Source organism: Falco peregrinus, chromosome Z (assembly GCF_023634155.1).
Source record: "Falco peregrinus isolate bFalPer1 chromosome Z, bFalPer1.pri, whole genome shotgun sequence".
Classification (NCBI taxonomy): Eukaryota; Metazoa; Chordata; class Aves; order Falconiformes; family Falconidae; genus Falco; species Falco peregrinus.
In genome coordinates, this window is record NC_073739.1 from 77444716 (window position 1) to 77469226 (window position 24511).

The window sequence follows — 24511 nt, forward strand, 5'->3', positions numbered from 1 at the left end:
CCTCCAACTGCCATTGAGATCAGTGAAAAAAATTTTCTTTTGACTCCAGCAGAGACAAGACAGGATACTTAGGGTTAATTAATTTATTACTTTCCAGAAAACGCTTTGAGATCCTCTGGTGTGGAAATCCTATGTAACACCAAAGTGGCATTGTAATCCAGAGAGATGCTTAGAAAGCTGTCATTCATAATACCAGAACACAATCATTACACGTTAGTCAACCTGCTCATTTCCTTCCATCAGGGCAGAAAGATATTTTTAGGGTCTAAATTCTCTAATCAACTCAGAAGCAGTAGTGTGGGAACCGGGTGGGGGGGAACGAATCTAGCAAAATATTTGGTCAATGGGCCTCTCTGAAAGTACGAGATGACAAATATGCTGAAACAGTCAAATACTTTGCTGAGACATTCTTTTTAAAAGGGGGTATGTGTGTGGTTGTATGTGTGTGGAATATCCTCACTTGATCAGTAGGATGTTTCTTTCTGGAACTGAACTATAGTATAGATTTCAAAAGGCAAAAAGCATGCTACCATGACAAACAAAATATTCCAGAAGATAAAGTCTTCTTGTCCTTGTTTTGTTGATTTTTTTTTGTAATGTTTGAAGAGAAAAATAACTCTGAGTACCACAAAACAATTCTTCCCTCCTCTACCCTACCTACATTTTTAAAGTTAATCTACTAGTATTTCTTTGTATATATTTCTATGCACAACCATGCACTTATGCACCTAGATATACTCACACCTTTACTTTCTGTTATTTTGTTTCCTAGAGAGAAATTACCCCAAAGCACCCCTAAAAAAAAAAATCATAAGTCTGAATATACATATATTTTTCGACGACATAAAGAAGGTTAAAGTTCCTGCCCAAAATTATTATTAGCAGTAACAAATGGCCTGTCTGCATTCTTTTTCAGCTATGGATTGCAGTACATCTTATAAGCAGTCATTTAGTTTTGTAACACCCTGACAACGTAGTACAATATTACCATTCCCATTTTATAGATGAGAAGAACCAAGGCAGAACGATTAAACAAGTCACCCAAAGTTATACAAGGTCTGAGACAGAGCCAGGAATAGAATCAAAGTCTCTTGAGTCCCTGACTTTCATATTAAACACAAGATCATCCTCCCTCTGTTTCTAGTTAGAGCATTCAGTTCACCCCATCTGGTGTGCATGTGTAATTTGTACCAGAGGGGTAATTCATCCCTAGAGGAGGGCAGGCGGGGATTGCAAGGGGTGTCAGCTGTGAGCTCAAGATTTGCATAGCCTGAACATTCATCGAAATGAGAATTTCTCCCAAGGAGCATCCCTGGTAAAGACATGAAAAGGGGCAATGCAAAATTCTGTTTAGACTTCTCCAAGCTCTTAGAAGGTGATTTTCCTCAACTGTTTCCTTCCTTTCATTGCAAAGCTAAAACTGAAGTTTATCCCTTAGTAACCCCAGGCTTCATTTACTACCTTGAAACTGTCATTTGGTGTTTGGGACAGGTGATCATTTAATGTCTTCTTCTTAACCCTGCAGGGGACAGGCTGTTCATGGTGAGTGTGTGCTGATAGAACCGATCCTTTATATGGCCTTCACACGCTTAATTAGCCAGTGTGAAACGAATGCCTCTCAGCTATCAGCATCATCGTTGGAGCTCAGTAGCAGTCCTTCCAAAGGATTGCTAAAGATGGAGTGAAATAACTGCAATAATGTTAAGAAGAACCTTAAATCATATATGTATGTGTTTATATGCATATACACATGTATACACAAAAATGTGTATATTGCTTTGAAATTATAGAAAAGTTCCCACTTCATGTTTTAAGAAAATACCTCTGCAAACTGAGGATTATTTTTGTTAGTTAATTGACAACTTAATTGATTATTGTTTCTTTTCATGGCACCAATTAGGACACAAAACTAATGTGATGTGGTAGGTTGCTCTGCGAAGATTCCCAGCCAGATGGCTCAAACTCAAGAGCTTCAAATTAGAATAAGAATCCTACTTTTTGATGCTTATCTAAAATGGAGTATTAAACTTTCTCAGATTCATCTAGGGCTAGAAATTAAAAGCACACATTGGCAGAAGGTGGACCTGTCCACTGTGAATCTGAAATGTTTCAGCTTCTGCATTTTTAAATTATTAGTCACAAAAAAAATTAGACTGATTCTGCTCTCTCATTAGTTCACTGACGATGTGATCCTGCTGTTAGCAAGGGCTTTCCTCCAGATATATGTCACTGTATGAAATGTATGAAAGTGGGAAGATGATCAGGATCAGTATCTGTGCTTAGAGCAAAAAGAAAGATAATTTCATTTGCTGTTTGGTGTTACAAGCAGCAAATTGTCACTCACTTAAGTCCATATGTTTTAAAGTAATGTTGGGTCATTTCCTGCTGAGGTCAAAGTCTATGAGTGTTTTCCACATGACTTCAGTAGTCAATAGGCTCATATTTGCTTTAGTATTTTTCTTTCCCAGGGGAACAAACCACTATTGGTGACTTCCCCTAAGGGGTCTAATCAAGCAAACGATTACTGACAATGCCCTTCCCAGAGTTTGGCCCTTAGCAGCTTGGAGCAGGAGATGAGAGTGGCTGGAGGGCAGAGGAGCATCCTCTTCCCTGTGTGGAGCTGCCAAGTCCTTGCCCCTCTGGCAAGCCTGTGATACTGTCTACCTGATCCAGGTGTGTGGAGAAGGGACAAAATATGCCTTCAGCCTCCTTCAGCACCTTGGCAGAGCCTTTAGTTGTTATCCCATCCCTGACCAAGATCACCTCTAAAAGGAGTGTGTCAGAGACATAATACTTTGGGGAGCTATAGCCTAAACAGGTGGAGATTGTACATTCACCCCTTTCTCTTCCCCATTTCCAGCCTTTCCCCAGGTCAATAACTTTGCAGAGACATCTGCAGTAACCCCTGCTCAGGCACAGATTTCATCAGAGGAGACCAAGCTACTCACATGAGTAAAGCTGAGCTGGATCAGGCCCAAATTTAGTATTAAATCCTGGCAGTTCCAGAACTGTAGCTTTAACAAGGCTTATTTGAGATGAAGGCACATTTTTCAGTGCTCATAACAGCAGCAAGATTCTTATTATACAACATTTAAAAGCAATAATTTCTGCAGATTTAACCTCATAGATTTTCTAATACAATAAAATTAAATTTAAAAAACCCTGAATGCAGCAGATATAACCCCTTCATGTGCAATTAACAAATTTTAAATAGAAACGTTAATATTAACATTATTCTTTATGCCTCGATGAGTGGAATATTATTTAAATTGATATGACATAAGAGGATATAAATAATTCCTAAGTGTGGATCTAAACTAGAATTTCAGACTGTATTGAAATGGCAAAACATTATCAATTCCCTGTTTCCCAATCTGTCATTCATTACAAGCCTGATGACACATTTTTTTCAAAGAGATCAAATTAGCATTAGAGTGCTGATACACATTATAAATAAATACAAAAAAGCTATTCTGAAAATTCAGTGTAACATAAAATAAATGTCTATGCTCCACCAAGTTTCATCTTCTTTCTGGTAGCTGAGAAATTGTTGCAAGTTGACACATAAGTTGAGAGTGAACTGCTGTTCTTTTCACTGCAATAAAAATACAAACATAGTGAAACCAGGAATTGCAATTTAATTAAGGAAAATTCTTCATTCCAAATAAACCTATCATTCATAATGGGCAGAATTACAATTGACATTTTTACTAAGGAAAATGAACTAAAAAGGTTCTCTGTGCTGCTTTGTACAAGTTAGATGAAATAGTTGTTTTCTTTTCCACAAGGTATAAGAGTAAACCTTTAAAATCATGACCATCTATGACCAGAAAAAACCCTATGATCCATATACATTTTTTATCAAAGCAGTAAGTTCAGCCTGAGAAGATCAGATGTATTGCAGTCTGAGTAGCTACTTTTCATTGACTACTTTTCTTCACAATTTCAGGATTTTTTTTGTTTGTTTTGTGTGTGGGGTTTTTTTGGTTTTTTTTTTTGTTTTTTTTTTTTTTTTTCTCGGTACTTCATCAAGAAATATACAGATAATGAATGTGGTTTTTTTGTTTGTTTGTGATGGCAACACATTCCAGCAGCAACCAGACCCGTGTAATTTTTATGCAAAAATATCACTTCAGCCTACAGGTCTTTTAGATCTGTATTTGATTTATTATATATTTATTATATATTATATATATATTGTATATAGATGTGATTTGAGGTGAGTAGTTTAAGGTGCAAGTCTAGCAATCTTTTGCCAAAACTGCCTCTAAATTCAGTAGTATTTGGCCTTTGCAGAGTGACATTATTCAGCTTATTAAGCAGATAGGAAGCAAATGACAAGGGTCAGACATTACCTAAAACTTGCTTTCTTCAAGACTCTTAATAAGGAAATTTATGTGAGTGAGGAAAACAATACCTTGCCTAAACATACAGTGGTCTGCAGAAAGCCAGAATACGTTTCTTTTCCCAAGACTATCAGGGCAGAATAATTAATCCATGGTACAATACCAGATTCCTTGATATCTGTAGCTATAAAATACACACGTCCTAATACTCTCTCTGACACATGAACTTCACTTTCCATCAAATCAAGGTTAGAGTTTTGCCTATTTTGTTTTTAAGGTTATGTTACAACCCAGACTCCTGTCTGATACTATTTTTTTAGTGAAAAATCCACTTCCCAAAATCTTCAAAACCTGAATCACCTGAAGCAGGCCAGACCCAGGTCACAGCATGAGAAGGAGAGTGACGAAGTGAGTGCTGTCAACAGACTGTGCCTTGCCAACAGTGCTGAATGACATGTTGATGTGATGGGCAGCTTGGGTACCTGCCTCACCCCTCTGACTGTTGTGAAGGCTGGGCATGCACACAGGTGCTTATATTCCTAATAATTACGTTGCAAATCACCTGTGCCTTAAACTTTTCATGAAATTATAAATGTCTGTAGTTCCATCACCATCACAAATTCTTACAGGCCCCATGGCCAAGTCTTTATCACGGGTAAATTGCCAGAACACTAATGAAGTTGATAGAGCTATGCTGAATGGACAAAATTGTGCGTCTCAGAATGTGCAAGTCAAAATAACTAAGAAGAACAGAAATGAATGCCAAAATGAATAGATAGGTTAACACAGAACTTTGAAGATTAACAAAAAGAGGGTCTCACATGGAAATGAGAGAAAGAGAGGAGGAGGAAGGAGGGAAGAAAGCCCAGGACTGGGTGTCCTGAGAACCCAGATTTCCTTCTGGCTGTTCCTACTTAAATAGGAGGGTTAAAAACCCAAAGAAAACAAAATACCCAACACTTGCCTCAGTTTAGTTTCTGCATGGGTTAAATAGCAATGCAAAGATATGTTAATATTCACATTCCATAGTTTGAAGGAGGGAAAGAACAGCTCTACCTCAAGGGTTCATAAAAGAATAACCCATTTTCAGTTATAAAGCTTCATAAGAACACAGGGACTTCATAATAATAAGGGGAAAAGAATTTTACCTTCTAATACATATCAAAACTTGCAGGCTTCCCAGTGTCTTTGTTAAAATAGAGCTATTCTGCATAGAGCACTTCTCAGTACTACCAGTAGTTTTCACAGTTTTTGTGGCAAGTGAATAATAATAATAATAAAAAAAAAATAACAAAAATATCCTGGAACCAACATGAACTCTGTTCTTTCTGTAACTAAGAGAAGAATCGCAAATAAGGGGAAGTGCTTCCAGACACACAAGTTAATCAACCATATACTCTGAAGTGTAAGATTTGATTAACCTTAGTATGTGCAGGTACAAAAGCTGCTCTGAAGGTAACTTTATTTTTCTTTTCTTCTTTTTTCCTTTGAAGTGATAGGGCCAGGTTTTCAGTCTAGCTCTGGTCACTATTTCTTATTCTGTATGATCAAACGTAACAGTCTTTGTAATGACACCCACTATGCACACAGCTCTTTGAAAGCATAAAATAGCTCACCAGTCCAGTCCAGCCCTATTAAGAACAGGCACAGTTCTTCATGTTGACACAGATGAGATTAGAAGAAATGAGCATTAGGGATTCTAAAATACATATTGCCACCAATGGTTGGACCCACAGGATATGTGGCATTGCACACATCTCAGACATAAGGAAATCTATGAACTGAACTATTAGACATCTGAAGGCAAGCAACAGAAATGTGTTTGGCCTTGTACAGTGTTTGAAACACTGAAACACATAGCCCCTCTTGGCTGCCTGTAACCATGATCACACCAAAATACACCAGTAATGCAGTGAGCTGCTCGCTATGTTAACAGGTCAGCAAAATACAAATTTGGTGAAACAAATCCTGTCTGCTACTTCTCTTTCTTTTGGTTAGCAGCAGCATTGCTCAAAACTGCCAGACCCAAAACCTAGTGACATTATCCTTCAGCTGTGCTGAAGCAGGAAGGTTACCTTTGTTTTTACTCCAAGGCTGGTGTAATGTAACTGATCCATTCCTATTTATGCACATTAATGGTTAGACTTTGTCCTAAAGAAAGGAGTGCAGCCTTTTGTGCATTTACCTCTCCTAGTCTTAAGGGCGTCTTATAGTTGGTTCTTGTTATACTGAGTGGATAATATTAAGTGACCATTTAATAAAATATTGAAATGTAAACACTTAGGCACAGTTAGTAGCTCAGACTTCCTGAATAATCACCACCATGGAGGGAATGAACACAGGTCTACACATAAAGCATTCCAGGGAAAAGCCATCAAAAAAGGATTCTCCTTTTCAACATCATGCAAATTAGTTTCTTAGCTCTGTAGGGAGAAGCAGAACCAGCCCTGCCGTCTGTGTGAGAAGAGTAACACTCCTAGATCCTGAACAATACCTCCCTGTGATATTGGCTGGACTTGTAGATCTAGTACAAAAATTGAAAAAAATATGTGAGAAAATAGGCAGAAATGTTATCTAAAAAAGCTCCTAGGCTGGTGGATGTAGAGCAGGTCACTTTGTCCCAAGCTGTTTGGGGGACATCTGCAATACTGGCTGTCCCCAGTTCTGCGCTTTGTACATGAAGGGCTAGCAGCTTATTTTACACCCACCCACCCACACCTTGAAATGGGTTAGCTGGTTGTCAGACTGCTCTAAAAAGCTTTTGGAACATGTGATGGTGCAAACCAATGAGATTTTCCACAAACTCTCCTTTATTCAGGATCTTTTTCTTTTCGTGGTTCATACAACTCACTTCTGCCTGCTGGGGTGTTTCCACCATTGGGGTCAGCATTGCATTTGGTATGTCTCCTGTTGGCTCAGTCCATTGCACTGCACCAGCTCCTCTTTCTCTTTTAGTACATGGTACTCTTTTTATTTCTTCCTGGCATCAGGGTCTCTGTGTGTCCCTTATTCTCCACTCTTACATCTCATTTTCTTCTATTTTCCCTCTCAAGCAGGGATGTTCTGTGCCTGCCACTCAGGTGACTCCAAATCTCTGTTCCCTCATTCCTGCTTTCCTCCCTTGTCCTTTACTTCTTCCCAGGGAAAATGTACATACCAGCCATTCCCCTTTTCACCTTCTGGGGAGGACAGATATAACTCTCTGCCAAGTTTCCCAGTCCTCACATTAACAATCCATATTGTCCCTAAACTGCTCCATGTTTGCAGTCCCCTGCTTATTCCAATCTGCACCAGAATTTTTATTTATTTTCAAACTCCATAGGAAATAATGAATAATTTTAGATGATACTAGGAAGAATAATAAAACTAAATCTGTAAATGTTCACACGAAAGACGGGAATAGATGATTCTTCAATTTAACAAACACAGGACTGACAATATCCAGTGGCTACCACTTGAACAGTAAGAGATTTAAAGGAAAAAAAACACAAAAACATTAAAAATAAAATTATAGTGGCTGATGTACTGGTAACTTGAAAAGATATTTTTTCCTTCTTTTTCTTTCCTTCTCCTTTCTCTCGTTCTCCTTCTTCTTCTTTGTTTAATATCCATCCTAATTCCATGAAGAATTAACTCAAAGCTTCAAGAGCTGATTCTGTTTCTATAGAAGATTATACTGCATGACTACGATAGCCTGCTTACATTACAAACCGTGTAAAGGTTTATAATGGAGAGTGATTTTAATGGCTGCCATGAGTGGTTTCTTTGACTGTTACAAGGCTGTTGAAGCTGGAGGCCTAGTAAAGTGATGTGAGACATTTTTTTGTCCCTCATCCAAAGTATAGCTTTTCCCTAAAGCCCAGTGACAAGTCAGATCAGACGGAAAAAACCCTAAAGCAAGCAGGCTTCTTTCCCTTTCCCTTTCCCTTTCCCTTTCCCTTTCCCTTTCCCTTTCCCTTTCCCTTTCCCTTTCCCTTTCCCTTTCCCTTTCCCTTTCCCTTTCCCTTTCCCTTTCCCTTTCCCTTTCCCTTTCCCTTTCCCTTTCCCTTTCCTTTTCCCTTTCCCTTTCCCTTTCCCTTTCCCTTTCCCTTTCCCTTTCCCTTTCCCTTTCCCTTTCCCTTTCCCTTTCCCTTTCCCTGTCCTTTTCCCTTTCCCTTTCCCATTTTAACTAATCCTAGTATCCTGTTTTCTAAGATATCCTACATAATAAAAACAGAGGGAAAACTTCATTACGTTATAAACTTTTGATCACTTATTTTAATGAATATTTTATTAATGCTAATTATTGTTATATTTCAGGATTGTTTGGGAACCTCAGTCATGCATCTAGATTAGATGTATGTACGTCTAGAGTACAGAACACTGCAGTTCATCAGGCGCTTTTTGTATGGTAGCTGCACTATAGCAGAGGAAGTCACCTGTATTCGTAACTATGAGCAATGCAACAATAAGTGAAAGAAAATGCTTTCATTTGGAGTAAGAAAGGTAATTTCCTGATAGTAAGCTCCACTGGCATTAAAAATAGTTGGACAAACAATACTATGAAATCCTTCTCATCTAGGGAGCTCCAAACTGAGACGGAACAAGCCCAGAACAGCCTAGGGGAAGAACTCCACCCTGACAAGGGACTGTGACCAACCTAGCAGATACTCTCTTCCTCTAGTCTATGTGGTTGAGCATTGTCAGTGATAGCATGGGTTATTTATGACAGTCTGTTTTATCAAGTAGTGAATAGAAACCTTTGTTAAAGAAATTTTATTTCTGTCTGCTTGCCATCCCTACTCACTGAGAGGAATATTATCTTTCGAAGTTTATCATTTTTACAGCACTCCTGCTAAGCTTTCTGTCTCTGCCTCTTCAGTTTTATCATTATAGCTTTTGCTTTTGCTTCAGAAGTGTCTTCAATGACTTGGCTTCAATGACTAGGCATTTTTTTTAAACCTGTAACTTATTGGGTCCTTTGCAGTCAGCTAGGGCTTTACCTAGATCCAAGGGATCTAGAATCAAAGCATCCGTACATGAGTGGTTGTGGTTGATCTAGGTTTTTGTCTAATGCTCAGAAACAGATATACCTTTGCTTCAGAGATCAGTGATGAATTACTGGTTAATTCATTAAGGATTCTTCGACATTGTAGGGTTTTTTTTCTGTCCCTCTAGCATGGATATTTTGGAAGTTGGTGGGAATATAGGACATCAGAAAAAACAAATAATTCAGAGTTTCAAATGGAACCAAGGAACTATGGTCTTTGCATATTTCATAGTTACTTTCTAATTTCTTTTGAAACAGATCAATAGCCAAACTTCATGACTTTTTTTCTGTCTCATAGTGTTAAGGATTTTGCTTGAAGGCTAAACTTAAAAATTATACCAGTTATCAATAATTTATGGAGTGTAATCTCTAATGCAGAAAACACAGCTGGAAGATATGCTGAGAAACCAAGCAGTCCATCCTCAAGGACTCAAGTCTACTTCCTTAAGAGAAGATCAATTCTATGCACATCATTCCTGATAGATGTTAACAACTTCTTGAAGACCTCCAGTGATGAAAAGCCTACAGCTTCCCTTCACAAACAGTCCCAGGACATCACTATCGTTCTCTCATGGATTTCTCTTCTTTTTCTTTTTCATAAAGTATCTCTTGTTTCTTGTGTTATCTCTGTGATGAACAGATAATTTCCTTCCTTTTTAGAGTTTTAAATTTCACTTAAATATTTGTTACTTCTGAGTGTGTTCTTTGCTAAGACTAAGTGCTTGTATGTTCACACCGAAGTGAAGCCAAAAGGGCTGCAAACAAGAATCACTTTGGAAATTGCTTTCTAATTCACCTGACTATTCAGGGTCCTCTCCTGTCTCAACCAGATTTTTCTGCAAAAAATGGTTTTGCTTATGAAAGATATAATATAAACCCCAGCACATTTTCCTATTTATTCTCCCTTTCCAGATTTTTGTATAATAAACAACAACTCCCAAATAAATAATTAACAAAAAATGACTTATTTATAATCAGAAATGTTTGGCTACCAGATGGTCCAGAGTATATCTTCGTATAATAGGATCTTGAGTACGGTTTTAACTCTGCGGGAACAAACAGCAGAATATTAATAAAATGTCAATTAGTTTAATTTAGTCTCATATCTATTGAATATATATATTGGCACCTACATGGTTTTAATTTCATTTTGGGATTCCAGCTGTTATTGAAGGCAGAAAACTTTGAAACAAGTAAATTAAAAAAAATTGCAAAGACAAATAAATATGTCAAAGGATGGAAAGAAATAATTTTAAATGAAGCTGACAAGAGACTTCACTGGGAATGTAAGAACTTTTTCTGCATCTACATTGTTAATGTCCTTGATTGTTTTCTTTGTGACATTAAACTGAAAGTCTTATCCTAATTTGAAATAGTTTTAATCATTAGCATGATCCTGAAATAATCCTGAAGTCAGGATTTCTCCCACTCCCTACTCCCCATTTTCAGAAACTTTTTTTTTCTTTTTTTATGCATGAGTAGGTTTTTGTATAGTTTATGCAAGTTTATTTTCCTCAGACTTTGTTGACTCTTCTGAAATACATTTTTAGATCCTAGACTGAAAGTCACTCTTTTACGTATTTTCCTGAACTATACTTGTGTTAAAAGCATCTCAAAGAAATTCAACAATTACAATAAACTTACTGTGAGTTAGTCACAAGATTGCATTTGAACCCCTCTCAAACACAAGTTATTTGAAGGGTGAGGATGAGAATGGGTGATGAGGGCAAACATATCAAACTGATATTGAACTTCAGCTGTCGTACTGGATCTGGCTGGGATGGAAATAACTTTCTTCCCACCAGCCCATACAGCGCTGTGTTCTGTATTGTGACTAAAACAGTGTCGGTAATATACCGATGTTTCAGCTGTTGCTGAACAGTGTCTTCTGTGTTAAGATTTTCTCTGTTTCTCACTCTGCCCCTTTGCAGTAGGCAGGCTGGGGGTCGGCAAGGAGTTGGGAAGGACACGGTCAGGATAGTTGACCCAAACTAACCAAAGGGGTATTCCATACCATATAATGTCATGCTCAGCAATAAAAGCTGTAGTCTGTATGTGGGTTGTCTTCCAAGCTAGCTGTTGCTTGGAGACTGGCAAGGCATCAGTCTGATTGTGAGAGGTGGCGATTGCCTTTGTGTCATTTGGTTTTCCCGTCTTTCCCTCTCTTGAACCATGAATTACCTTGCTTTCACTATTTGTGTTTTCTCCCCCATGCTGCTGGGCACAGGAGTGAGTGAGAATCTGGATGGGTGCTTACTTGCTGACCATGGTCGACCCAGCACAGTCGTTCCTAAGTTTCAGCAAAGGCTGCATAATCCAGCTAGGAAGGGAGTCAGTGCTTGATGGTTAGTGATTTCTGAGCTCATTATTACTGGTAAAAGTAGTATAAGTACCTGAGACCCTTGGGCTATGTCTACATACAGCATTAGCACTGAGTTAAATATAGCAAGTCTCAAGACCCTTTTGTTTTCTGACACACACTGGCTGTCACCAATCTGCAGCCCGAGGTTGATAAATCCATGTTGCTCCTCAGAAGAGCGAAGATGGTAATACTTGATATGGGGCTAAGCTGTCGTATAGAATCATGGAATCATTTGGGGTTGAAAAGACCTTCCAGATAATCAAGTCCAACTGTTAACCCAGCACTGCCAAGTCTACCACTAAACCATGTCCCTAAGCACCACATCTAAGTGTTTATTAAACACCACCAGTGACGGTGACTCCACCACATCCCTGGGCAGCCTGTTCAAATGCTTCACCACCCTTTCAGCGAAGAGATTTTTTCTAATATCCAACCTAACCTTTCCTGGCACAACCTGGTCCTGTTTCCTCTTGTCTATCACTTGTTACGTGAGAGAACAGACCTGACCTCACCTGTCTACACCCTCCTTTCAGGTAGCTGTAGAGAGCGATAAGGTCCCCCCTCATCCCCCTCCTCTCCAGATTAAACAACCCGAGTTCCCTCAGCCACTACTCGTGAGACTTGTGCTCCAGCCCCTTCACAAACTTCATTGCCCTTCTCCAGACACACTCCAGTCTCTCTGCATCCCCCTGGCAGTGAGGGGCCCGACCTGAACACAGGAGTCAAGGGGCGGCCTCGCCAGTGCCCAGTGCAGGGGAACATCATGCCCTGGTCCTGCTGGTCCTGCTTTTTCTGGTACAAGCCAGGATGCTGTTGGCCTTCTTGGCCACCTGGGCACACTGCTGGCTCATGTTCTGCTGGATGTAAAACAGCACCTCCAGGTCTTTTCTACTTGGTCAGTTTTCCAGCCAAACTTCCCCAAGCCCGTAGTGCTGTGTGAGGCTGGTGTGACCCAAGGGCAGGACCCGTCACTGAGCCTGGTTGAACATCATACAATTGGCCTCAGCCCATTGGTCCAGCCTGCCCAGACCCCCCTGCAGAGCCTCCTGCCCTCCAGCACATCCACACCCCCCTTTCCCCCAACGTGGTGTCATCTGCGAACTTACTGAGGGTGCGCCCTATCCCCTTGCCCAGATCATTGATAAAGATATTAAACCGGACTGGCCCCAGCACCAAGCCCTGAGGAACACCACTTGTGACCAGCTGCCAGTTGGATGTAACTCCATTTACTACCGCTCTTTGGGTTTAGCCACCCAGCCAGCTTTTCCACCCATCGTAGAGTACACACGTCCAAACCATGAACAGCCAGTTTACCCAGGAGATGCTGTGGGAGATGGTGTCAAAGGTACTACTAAGGTCCAGGCAGACAACATCCACAGTCTTTCCCTCATCCACTAGGCAGGTCACCTTGTTGTAGAAAGATCAGGTTTGTCAAGCAGGACTTGACTTTCATAAACCCATGCTGGCTGGGCCTGATCCTCCAGTTGTCCTGCATGTACCATGTGATGGCACTGAGGATGTTCTGCTCCATCACCTTCCCCAGCACCGAGGTCAGGCTGACAGGCCTGTAGTACCCCAGATTCTTCTTCCTGCCTGTCCTGTAGATGGGTGTCGCACTGGCTAACCTCTAGTCTGCTGGGACCTCTCCAATTTGTCAGAACTGTTAAGAAATAATAGGAGCGGCTCAGTGAGCTTCTCCACCAGCTTCCTCAGTACCCTCTGGTGGATCCCATCCAACCCCATAGACTTCTGAATGTGTAACTGAAGCAGGAGATCACTAACCATTTCCCCTGTTGGGTTGCATGCATATCTACTCTGATCAGAGTTCATGGTGCATACACGAGTCTGATTTTAGGGTTTGAGATAATCTAGGGTTCACTCCATCCAAGTTTCAAACCTTAGACTGAGGTGCCCCACTCCCACTGAGATGAGAAAAAATACTATGTCAATGGTGATTGAACTCTGAATTAAGAATAAGCTCAGATCTGTACTTAAATTACAATGTAGTCTTAACCTTTAATTTAAAACTAGAAATGTCTACACAGGTAGATGTCAGAAGTGACTACATATTTCAGGATTACTTAACTTTCTGTCTGTGCTGCAGCATGAAGTTCAAACCTTGTACTTACTTTCAGAGAGTTGGGTGGAGAACTGAACATCCACAACTGTGTCCTGTGTAGGAAATCTCCCACATTTCAGCCTGAAGTACTGTGCCAGAAAAGTCTAGTCCTTGTGCTGGATGTCAGAGTTATGTAGATCGCACGCTCTTTCAAGGTTCCTCCTTCTTTTGTTTTCAGCCTTTTCTGTGAGGACAAAATACACAATTTCACACTCTCTGGCTATAGTAATTTCCTTTAGGGAAGGATGAAGTACTAGCGAGAACACAGCTACCACTGCATTATCTGAGGCAAAAGCAAGCACAGTACATAGTGAGGTGCAAACAGAAGGGACCTTAGTCCCCTCCTTAGTCCCCTCCTTCCCTCCAACTCTTTTTCTGAGAAGAAACCCATTCCACTCTTGAAGCCATACTGTGCTTTTTGAACACAAGGGTGCTGTATTTAATTTTTGTGGTGTGGGGTTTTTTGTGGGTTTGGGTTTTTTTTGTTTTGTTTTTTGTTGTTGTTGTTGTTGTTGTTTGTTTGTTTGTTTGTTTGTTTTTTCACTTGGAACTCCTATGTATTTTACCTCTAGATAAAACTCCATGTGCTTCTACTCGTATTCAAGCCTATTTTATCCATGGCCCAGGTTTTGACCAGGTTTCTTGTGCACTGCCCTGGAACAGCTTATGCCACTTAAATCCTGTGTGCCAGGGGATAATTTTATTTTTTTCTATGATCTAAATACTGTATATTATCCAGAACCATCTGCAGACACTGTGGCTGAGGAAAGGTAGATTAACATTATCTCTGATATGTGTATCTTTAAGGTTTTTTTTCCAGTTATTATTTGTAGGATCTTCCAACAGAGAACAAAGCCCCTTTGCACTTGGGGCTGTATAAACATGCAACAAGGGATGGTACTTTCTCCAAAGAATCTACAGTATAAATAGACAACCAAGTGGGGAGGGAAAGCTTGCTCAGAGACTTGCCTAAAGTCACACTGCAGGAAAGAGCTGGGAATAGTATCTAGGTCTCCTGATCCCCTCAAGTCTGTTGCTTTATTCACTAGGCCATGTTGTCTTCCTCCATTTAATTCCCTTCTCTTTTTCTTTATTCTACTGTATAAAATTCATCAGTGCAGGTTCCTATATGCAAATAGACATTCGGTTAAGGGGGGAAAAAATCCACAAAAAATCCAACCCTCTGGAAAAACACCCCATCTAAAGATTTGTTCCAGTGCTTTTTTAATAGGGTAGTGACAATGTTCATGACTGCCTATGGGATATTTGTATAGGGAATTTGAATGTAATTTTATTTGTAGTCTTTGAAGGAGTCATAAGTTTAAGATGGTATGCAGCTTGGCCTGTATTTTACGTGTGTGCATGTTTACAAGGAACTTGTCATACTGGGGGTAAAGGAAAAAAGTGGCCTTAGGGGGGGAAAAGGAGAAAAATGAATGTCTTTTAATATTGCTCATTATTTATTTTGAATTCACTGCACTCCCAATATCAGTTCAAAGAATTTCCCTTTAGTTCAAACCTAATTGACATGGTATCCCCAGACATGTCCCGGTATTGCTCTTAAACGCTGCTGTAAGATTGTGTTTATTTATTTATTTTAGTTTTTCAAAACAAGTTGAAGATTCAAACAGCCTTAAGTAAAATTTCTAAGTCACATGACACATTCTTGACTACTACTGGGCATTCCTCACAACTCCCATGCCTTTTCTGCTTATTTAGTGATCTACATGAGCATCAATAAAAGTTACATTAATGCACAGGTTGTTTTGTAAACTGGGGATCTTGCACAGTGCTGAGCACAGAGGGCTGTAAATCAAGCTTCTTGGATTCTCCTTACTGGAAAAGGCTTTTGTTGGTGATCTTTGCAGAGGACGTTTAAGGTGGTATTTTAATATGTACAATAAACGCAAGGTCCCTCTGTGACATTTTCCTTCAGTTCTGAATTCTGCATAAGCAGAAGCTTGAATGTGAGTAGAGCCACTTCAGAGTGTTGTTCTTAAAGTACTTCCCTAGCAGGTGCTCAGCACACCTATAAGGAGGGCTGTGCTGTGATCACTGCTAGCAATACCCTTCCTTCCCTTCTGACAAAAGTCCCATGATTTGCAAGAGAAGGTCCCTAAACACCATTGAATGCTATATCCCTAAGCTGAATTTGAACAATGTATCTCAGAGACCACTGTCGTGAGGCATCCAGGAGTGAAATCTTTCTATGGGCTCAGGGATATATGCGTGAGAAAAATACTACAGGCAGTTACTCTGGTAGGAAGAGATACCTATTGATCAGAAAGATGATTTCACAGCTAGCTTATTTGATATCTGAGTTCAGTCCTATGTCTTCCCACAGATTAGTTGTGTTACTTGGGACAAGTCAGCTTCCCAGTCATATGGCGTCTCTGTTCCCTCTGCTGCAAAATAGGAAATAACAACTAACCCTTGCCTTGTTTGCTTAAACAGCAAGTTCTACAGGCAAGACAGGATTCTTTATTATGCATATGAACAACATCTGGCCTAGTGTGCCAGGTGCACAAATCATTTATTTATGTAATTAGTTAAAATGTGAGCTAAACTGTGATAACAAATCCATGTAGACGCTCTTAGTCCAGGATGAATATAAGGTAAGTAGAGGAAATTCTTTCTTTAAAAGCTTAGTGTGCATTACCTCATATTTGCTGCTGGCTAAATGCACATGAGTTGTCCCAGATGAGCTGACACAGGACCATTCATTACTCCTTCTTGTTCACATGTTTGAGCCTTTACACACCTGACTATATTTCTTTTAGTAAAGTAAGGGATGCTTACAATGTTAGCTGTACTAGACTTGAATTTGGAGGATAATTAAAGCTCCTCACCCTTGCTTAGGCAATATCTCTTGCTGTCCCCAGAATACTTTAGGGATAAGGAAATTGCAGGAAAGTCAGTTCTTCCAGAGGAGCTTTTGCTTTCTACACAGTTAAATGTCGATGGAATAGGAAAAGGAAATGGGGAAGTAAGAGTTGACAATTGATGCAATGACTACTTTTTCTGCACTGGTAAATGAATGTGTGTTCATTTATCTTCTGATCCAGAGCAAAGTCAAGAACATTATCTCAAACCATCTGTGCTTTGCATTAACTTGTTTGTCTTCAAGTCAGTATGGGAGAGGAGACACAAACTTTTACATCCAGCTACCATGCTCAGCTAAGATCTAGCAACTGAAAACTTCATTTTCCAGAGATTATGGTGTCTGCTGCATTTCAGCTTATAGATGCGTGTTCTGTAGATGTAGCACATAACAAAACTAGCTAGACCAAGGGCCAGGAAAGCCCAGGACAAACACAAAGTATGCAGAACTGCTACGGTTTTCCAGATAATTAGTAGACTAAGTAACCATATTGACTCAGATACCTCTGCATCAATTTCTGCTCTTGAGTGGATGATATAAATCTAGAGAAGTACACTAAATTTTACTGGATTAACACCTGCAAAATGGTTGATTGTGTAACATCAATCACAAGTGCTGAGCAAGAGCAGTAAGTACATGCTTTCATTCTAGAAATGCAGTAATAACATATCCTTGCTGTGTATAACATTTCTTCCCCTTTATCTTCTCTAATTCAGTTTAAGTACACCTTTAATGAAATTGAATCATTATTTTTCACTTGTACTTCCTCCTCCCCATGTGAATTAAGCTATAAAGTGGTGTGTTGGCATTTTTTTTTGTTTTTTTGTTTTGGTTTGTTTTTTATTTTAGTGGTTTTGGCTTTGTCAACTGATATTAAGTGGAACTGGTTTTGCTTTGTATCTTTACTGACAAATCTATATTAATAACAACATCAATACTGTATTAAATTTGAACTATGGGAATAATTTCTAATCACACTAAAATTAGTAATGTCGCATATCACATGGCAAGTCATAGAGTATGGGAAGTAAAACTACGATTAGCTTGGATTATTATTACCTTATTATGGTCATTTAAATAGGCTGTAATTCTGGGAATTTAAGGGTCATTTTGATTTATTCAATTTAGTTTGTTGTGTGTTTAGGAAACTAATTAAAGAACAAACAACATTCTTAATGGCAAATATGTACAAAGGGGTTACTAATTCTGAAACTCAACACAATAATGAAGATTGTTATAATTTTCAACATTCAACATTACTTCTTCTCAGAAATTATTTTTTTTCCCTTTCATTAAAATGGTTCCACTCAATTTTGTTCTTAATATTTTGAAAGAGATGTCCTACAAATATGTCCCCCCAGGCCTGGAAGGCTAAATGATCTCTAGTTAGCTTGAGCTTTCAGAAAAATGACAAAAATAAATAAATATGCAGAAAAATAATAATCTCTGAAATAGCCTTTAATCCCCATGACTGACCTACAATTTGTTCACAAAGTAATGACTGTCAAGTGTTCAATGTTTCCACAAAGCCTTACATTGTCATGGCAATTCTTCTGCACTGCCTATTCAATGAAGTACCTAAGGTTATGCTTATGCTTATGCTTATGCTTATGCTTAAAAAAGTGCTGCCATGCCTTTAGCTTCAAGAGTCTTGAGCACCTATGAAATTGTAAGTCATGTTTAAATGTTTTGTGGAATAGGAAGATTGTTTACTCTGCCTGGAATATTTTGCAGAATCAGATCACAGTGAATAAAGCTATTTAACCCAGCTCTGATTTGAAGCCCTCTCTAAGATGGACTGTGACAAATATTAATCCACAGAGCACAGGGCATGGCTATGTAGCATCTTTGTGCACAGGTAGATGAAGAGGACAGATGAAAGTTATGGGAGAGATTTCTACCTAATAAGTACAGAATTCCCAAAGAAATTAGTGTAGCCATGACAAAAAAAAAAACCCAACCCAACCCAAAACAAAACAAAAAACCCCAAACAACCACACAAAAACACAAAAAAGCAACAAACAAACAACAAACAAACAAAAACAACTAAAATTGAGATTTTACATTTAAAAATGTAGTTTCTCTTTTGGCCACCAATGGTAAAATGTTCCTGTTTCTTCAGTTTAAGTCTTAGATTACAATATTTCCCTCCTACAGCATCAAGATCACTGTCACAGAAATGCTACCTCCTTTACCACTTCGGCATTAATATGAAGGCTTTCTATTCCTAAGGAGACAAACAGAAAATAAAATGTTTATTAATCCTGTACATTCCTAAGAAGTAGCATTTCTGACAATATCAATCAACATTTTAAATTTGTGGTTTTGGTTTAAAACAATATATACATTTGGAAATATTTCCCCAGAGCCATGAGGCCCTGTGGAATTCAAAGGTCATGTGCTTTTTCAAAATTAAAAGGGGAAAAAAGATAATTCAAGATCCTATTTTTCCTTTCCAAAAAATAGCAATTAAAAGAATAATATATCTTTTTATTCTCCCAGTGTTGAGTCAATTTAGCTTCCACTTAACAGTAAGAGGTCTTCCAGAATCATAGATATTAGGGCTGCAAATGATCTGTCATGTCAATTCAATCCATCTCCTCACAAAGGTACTGTCAATATCCAATATGAGACCGTTAGACAACACCTGATGCAAACTCCGTCAAATACTCAAGTGAACTTCCATTTATTTCTGAAAAGGGAGAAACAAAGACAGCCTGTGCTGAGAGGTTTGGAATATGTGGAAGAGATCTCAAGTCAGCTTTGCATCCATTGCTGGTCGAGTGCCTAATTCCGTTCTACTTTTGCCAGAGCCAGAAAACCTATTGCTAACACAAGTAATTATTCAATGTCTTATCTAGAAAGTAGTGTTTCTTCAAAGCTCAAGATTTTGGCACTGGTTCCAGACATATTTGGCAGGGGAGAAGTGGATGCCACTTGTGCATCACCAGCAGCATTTTCCACAAAATTTGGGATGTCACTGCAGCTCTTATTCAAAAAACAACCCTCCCAGCATAACCAGGGAGAACTGACAAGGTTATCACCAGAGGCGGGTTGCTAGAGGCCCCAGCTGACAACAAAAATGAGGGGGTGTGAATGTTAATATTCAAAGAGACAGCTACCTGCTGGAAGCACTTGCCTGGAAGAAGTGCAGGGACCGAGGGGAAAGCCTGTATAAATGTAACCCTCTCCTTGTCCTATCCCAGGAACTTTTGAGGTCAACCCAAATCTGCAGTAGCTGGAATCTAAGAAGCAGCAACAGGATTGCCCTTTTATTGTTGTGCTCTTAATAAATTCTCCATGTCGAAACCTGTTAACCCTGGCTGTTGCTTCTGTGTCTGCTAATATGCAAGCCCTCCACCAGCAAATCAATCCTTACATTGTAATGGCACTCACTTGACAAGGTATGTTTGGCTTAGTGCACCGCTGCTGTTTGTACTGCGTGCAGCATCATATGGGGGTGTGATGTGTAGGAAAACGGAACAGAGGAGCTGGTTGGTACGCACAAAGGACAGAGGGAGCAGGCTGTGCAACAGGGTGGGGAAGCAGGGAAGGACTTAATTGCCTTTAGTGCTCTGTGACATACTGAAGGTACCCAAAGCTGGTTTAAAACCAAAAATAAATACAGATGGTGACTTCTGAGGTCACAGTATCTTTCATGATCCCTTGCTCTTTATGTGTCTTTGGCTTTATTCATTCATCCTCATTATGCCCTTTTTCCTAAACGAGAGCCTCCAGGTCTCCCAAGTATCAGGTTAGGGAGCACACAGCAGTCTTAGAGACCTACAGCAGAGGGGTTTGACTGCTGAATAGGTCACACCTCAGGGCACTGCCCTGGAAAATGCTATGTGTACACACTTTCCTGACTCAGGAGGACCCTGAGAGATATTTCCCTGAAGCACTGTCTCTGCAATGCTTCTTGCTTGATCTGCCAAGCGAAGGAGCAAATGGAAAACTTCCAACCTGGAGAAGTGAAGCCCACCACCCATCTGGTTCAGCCCTAAACTGGCAGTGCAGATGACTAGTCCTGTTTCTTTCTGCTCCCTTAGTCTGACTGCTGCTCTGGGATGTCTCAGAGAGGAACTGCAGAGATTTTGCAGCTGTCTGGGGTCAAAGGGTTAGACAGGTCTGAAGCCATGCCCCTTCCTCCTTTCTCTGACAGCCCAGAACCAAGACAGCGAGAGAGGAATCTTTAAACATAACTATTTTATTTTACTTTATTTTATTTTATTTTATTTTATTTTATTTTATTTTATTTTATTTTATTTATTTTATTTTATTTTATTTTATTTTATTTTATTTTATTTATGTTTTATTATATTATTTAATTTTGTATTTTATTTTATTATATTTTTTTCTGTTTTGGTTTATTTTATTTTATTAATTTATTTCAATACAACTCCTGGCATGAAATTGAACTGGGAAGCTGGACTCCACTGCCTGTTCCTGTATTTTTTGGGGCTGAGAGTTTAACCGAAATAATGCAGAGCTCTAAAAATGCTTAGCCTGGCCTTGGGCTTGTTCATGCAATAAAAGACATTGAAATATTAGGTAAGATGTAGAAACAGTAACAGAAATCTCAGTTCAGTGCTCATTTACCTACAAATACTTAAAAGGGGAAGAGCAGACCATACACCTGAAAACTTTTTTCTGCCAAAACTTTTAGGCCAGCCCCTGTGCCTAGTCACAAAAAAATTGCAAGCTGTCCTTGCCGCTGTTTACATCCCGGTATGATGTCAGTCTAATTCCTTCTTGCAAACCGGGGTTCAGCTGCATGTGTGCTGTATAAACATTTCTTACCATGAGAAAGGAAAACTGAGGTAGCCTTCACCTGGCACCTCTAAGAAACTTTGAGTATAGGTATAAGGGCTGCTCTTCACAGGATGGCCTTGCTGGAAATAGATCTTTTGCTCTTTTTCTTTTGGCACAAGTTTAGAAAGAAAAGAAAAAAGAAAGAAATTAAAAACCCCAAACCCAACAAACTAACTCAAAAAATAACAAAAATTCCAGACAAAACCAAGAATTAGAATAAAGGCTGGAATCAGTGGACCAAGATCACCTTTAGGTAAGGATGTCCAATATGACACAAATAAGGGGTGTATTCAGAGGGCAGAATCTCTTCTCCAGTTCTCTGCTCTGACTGTGATCTATTCCTTTCCTGACATGAAGATATGGAGTAATATCAGTTGCCTCTGCCCTTTTAGTACCTAGACTTTATTCCTTTTCTGCACCAGAAGCAGAGTTCATGCCATCTCTGACCCCAGCTGAATGATACCAGATGACACCTGATTGTACGGTACACCAGGGCTGTTTCTCTGGTGCTTTAAATTACACCTCCAGGTATGCTTCCTATTTTCATTTATTTTTTTCTGTGGCTAGAAGTGAAAAAAACCCAATGCCTCAAATATGAATTGACTAAGCCCAACCCAACTTTAATCTCTGGGTTGCGTGGCTATTTTACAGTGGAATTACACTTCAAGCAGCACTGCAAAACAGCTAATAAGCTGTGTTAATGCATCTTCACCTCATCCAGGAAGCTCAGAGGACAGAGAGGGTAAGCTCCCATCTGTCTGCAAATGACTGTATAGACTTCCACTGAGTCATGAGCTGGACTTTGTTAATGTGTAATGAAATTAATTAAAACCTCTCCCTTCCCCCAATATTGGTTAAATATTATGACTCACCTGGTTGCTTTCTGAGCATAATAGAAGTTGACAGGATTGGAGGAGGGGGGAGATGCAGAGGAAGGAGGGGATGTGGGATGTTTCTTCCTCTTCCTGTTTTTTTGTCTTTTCAGTGCAAACTCACATTCTGTCATGTTGCATACACACCAAAACATTTAGAAACACACAGGGCAAAGATCAGTTTGCAAGCGTGAGTTCATGAACTCTGCCAGCGTGCAGAAATCTCTGCCAGAAGCAGCATAGCATCCCAGAGGCAAGTCAAATAAAACCAGTCAGAATAATACACTCAGGTAACAAAAAAGGCAATTGTACAGCCAGGACTGATCCTGAACAGAATGCATTTTGACATGTACTGAGACCCTTACAAAAGGAAGCCTCCAAGGTTACCAGCAGAGTTGACTTAGTTTTTTATCTACCTTTTTATTATTTTTTTTAAAGGAGAAGGAGTGTTTAATTATCAGTTCTCAAGCAAACAGTGGTTCGGCAAAATGTCAGATCTCCAGCTGAGACGCCACCAGTTTGTGCTTGGGATTGTGTGCCAGGCGGCTGTATGGACAGGCAAAGACCTCCGACTGTTCGCTGAATGAATTTCCACTCGTGCCTCTAGACATTGATTGAAAGCGAAGGCTGCTGTTGGAGCCCTCAGGCTGTCTTAAGAAATCCATCCCTCCCCATGCTAGATCCTTGATGAGTGTAACTCCAGCTTCAAGAGACACCAGGTGAAGTGGGAGGAATTTAACCCTTCTGGCCCCTGGAAGCAAAACTCTCATTGGTTTGGGCTGATAGTGAAAACAAAAGGAAAGGAAGGAAAGAGGAAAATGAATCAAGAAGAGGCTCACATACAGTATTTTTTGTCTTTCTTTCCTTTTTTTCCCCAAGTAAGACATAAAAGACATCAGCAAAGAATCAATTGTAAGTTTTTGTAATTACATTTGTTTTGTAAGTTTAAGGTAGAACTTCTGTGAATCCATTTCACTATCAGAACAAAAAAGCAGGGAAAAAACAGGCCCCTGACTTTGACATGGAGAGCTAAATATCGTCTTTGCTGAAGGAAGGCAAATCATAGATAAAGATCAGTATAAATCGATCTTAGAGCTCACTATGGTAGTGATGCTTGAACTACTTGTACTCACTGAGAATCCAACCTATGAGATTCACTGGCAGTACATCTCTGATTGTCAAACACCAAGTTTGAGTTAAATACTGTGCCACAAGGTCAGTGTATATTCTGACAGAAACACCTGACAGCCAGATCCTACTGAGGCATAAATGGGTGTTCTCCAGCTAGTGCCACACCAATCTGTTCTTTGCAGGAATGTAGCCCATGAAATGTAGCAAAAGTGTTAATTGCAAGCAGAATTTAATTTGCTTTTATCAGTGTGCAGCATTTTTCTTTGAACTTCTTTATATTTTTCATACCAGGAAAGAATTGCTGTGAAAGCTAAATGCAACTACAGTCTATCATACCAGCCAACTATTGTTGTATGTTGTTGATTTTGGTTTTGTTTGGGTTTCATGGTTTCTTTTTGTGCTCCCCTCTCTGTATTCTCCTGCCTCATATTTTAGGGGCCATATTTTGACTTAACAGTTGTACATCATGTAGCACAGTGGGGTTCTGATACGTCACTTGGAAATACTACAGTAACAGCACTAACAACTACACACTAACCAAGAGAGTCACTGCCACAACAGACCACAGATAGATAAAGTAGAAGAAGAGAAACAAAAAATATCCAAGATAGTAAAAATAAACCCCACCATTCATTAACAAGCCATATTAAAAAAAAAAGGGAAAAAAGAAGAAAAAAGAAAAAGGAAAACAAAAGAGATATACACATCTGTCTCGCTGCCAAAGCTAATCAAAATCACCAGTGATTATCATGGGATTTTATTTAAAATTTTCCCCTAATCTCCTGACATAGGCATTCCCTTCTAAAGCAAAGTGCATAAAGGCCTTTTCCTTTGTGCCTTTGAATTATGGTATAAATGTTTCACATAATAAAATCCCATTTTACTTAAATCTAAACCTAAATAATACACAGTTCTCAAACAAAGAAAATATGTTTGGAACAAGACTACAAGTAAGTTAA

The 24511-nt window shown here is 39.3% G+C and overlaps 1 long non-coding RNA gene across 2 annotated transcripts; it reads right to left on the bottom strand.

The window, feature by feature from the left end:
- Positions 1-811: 811 nt before the first annotated feature.
- LOC114011794 (uncharacterized) lies at positions 812-22525 on the bottom strand. 2 transcript variants are annotated; one of them, XR_003553884.2, is made up of 4 exons: positions 22422-22525; positions 13867-14040; positions 10368-10421; positions 812-3595 (listed from the first exon to the last, which is right to left on the bottom strand). It is a non-coding gene; the product is annotated as an uncharacterized LOC114011794 (long non-coding RNA). The 2 variants fall into 2 exon arrangements; XR_003553885.2 differs by lacking the exon at positions 10368-10421.
- Between the last annotated feature and the right edge of the window lie 1986 nt (positions 22526-24511).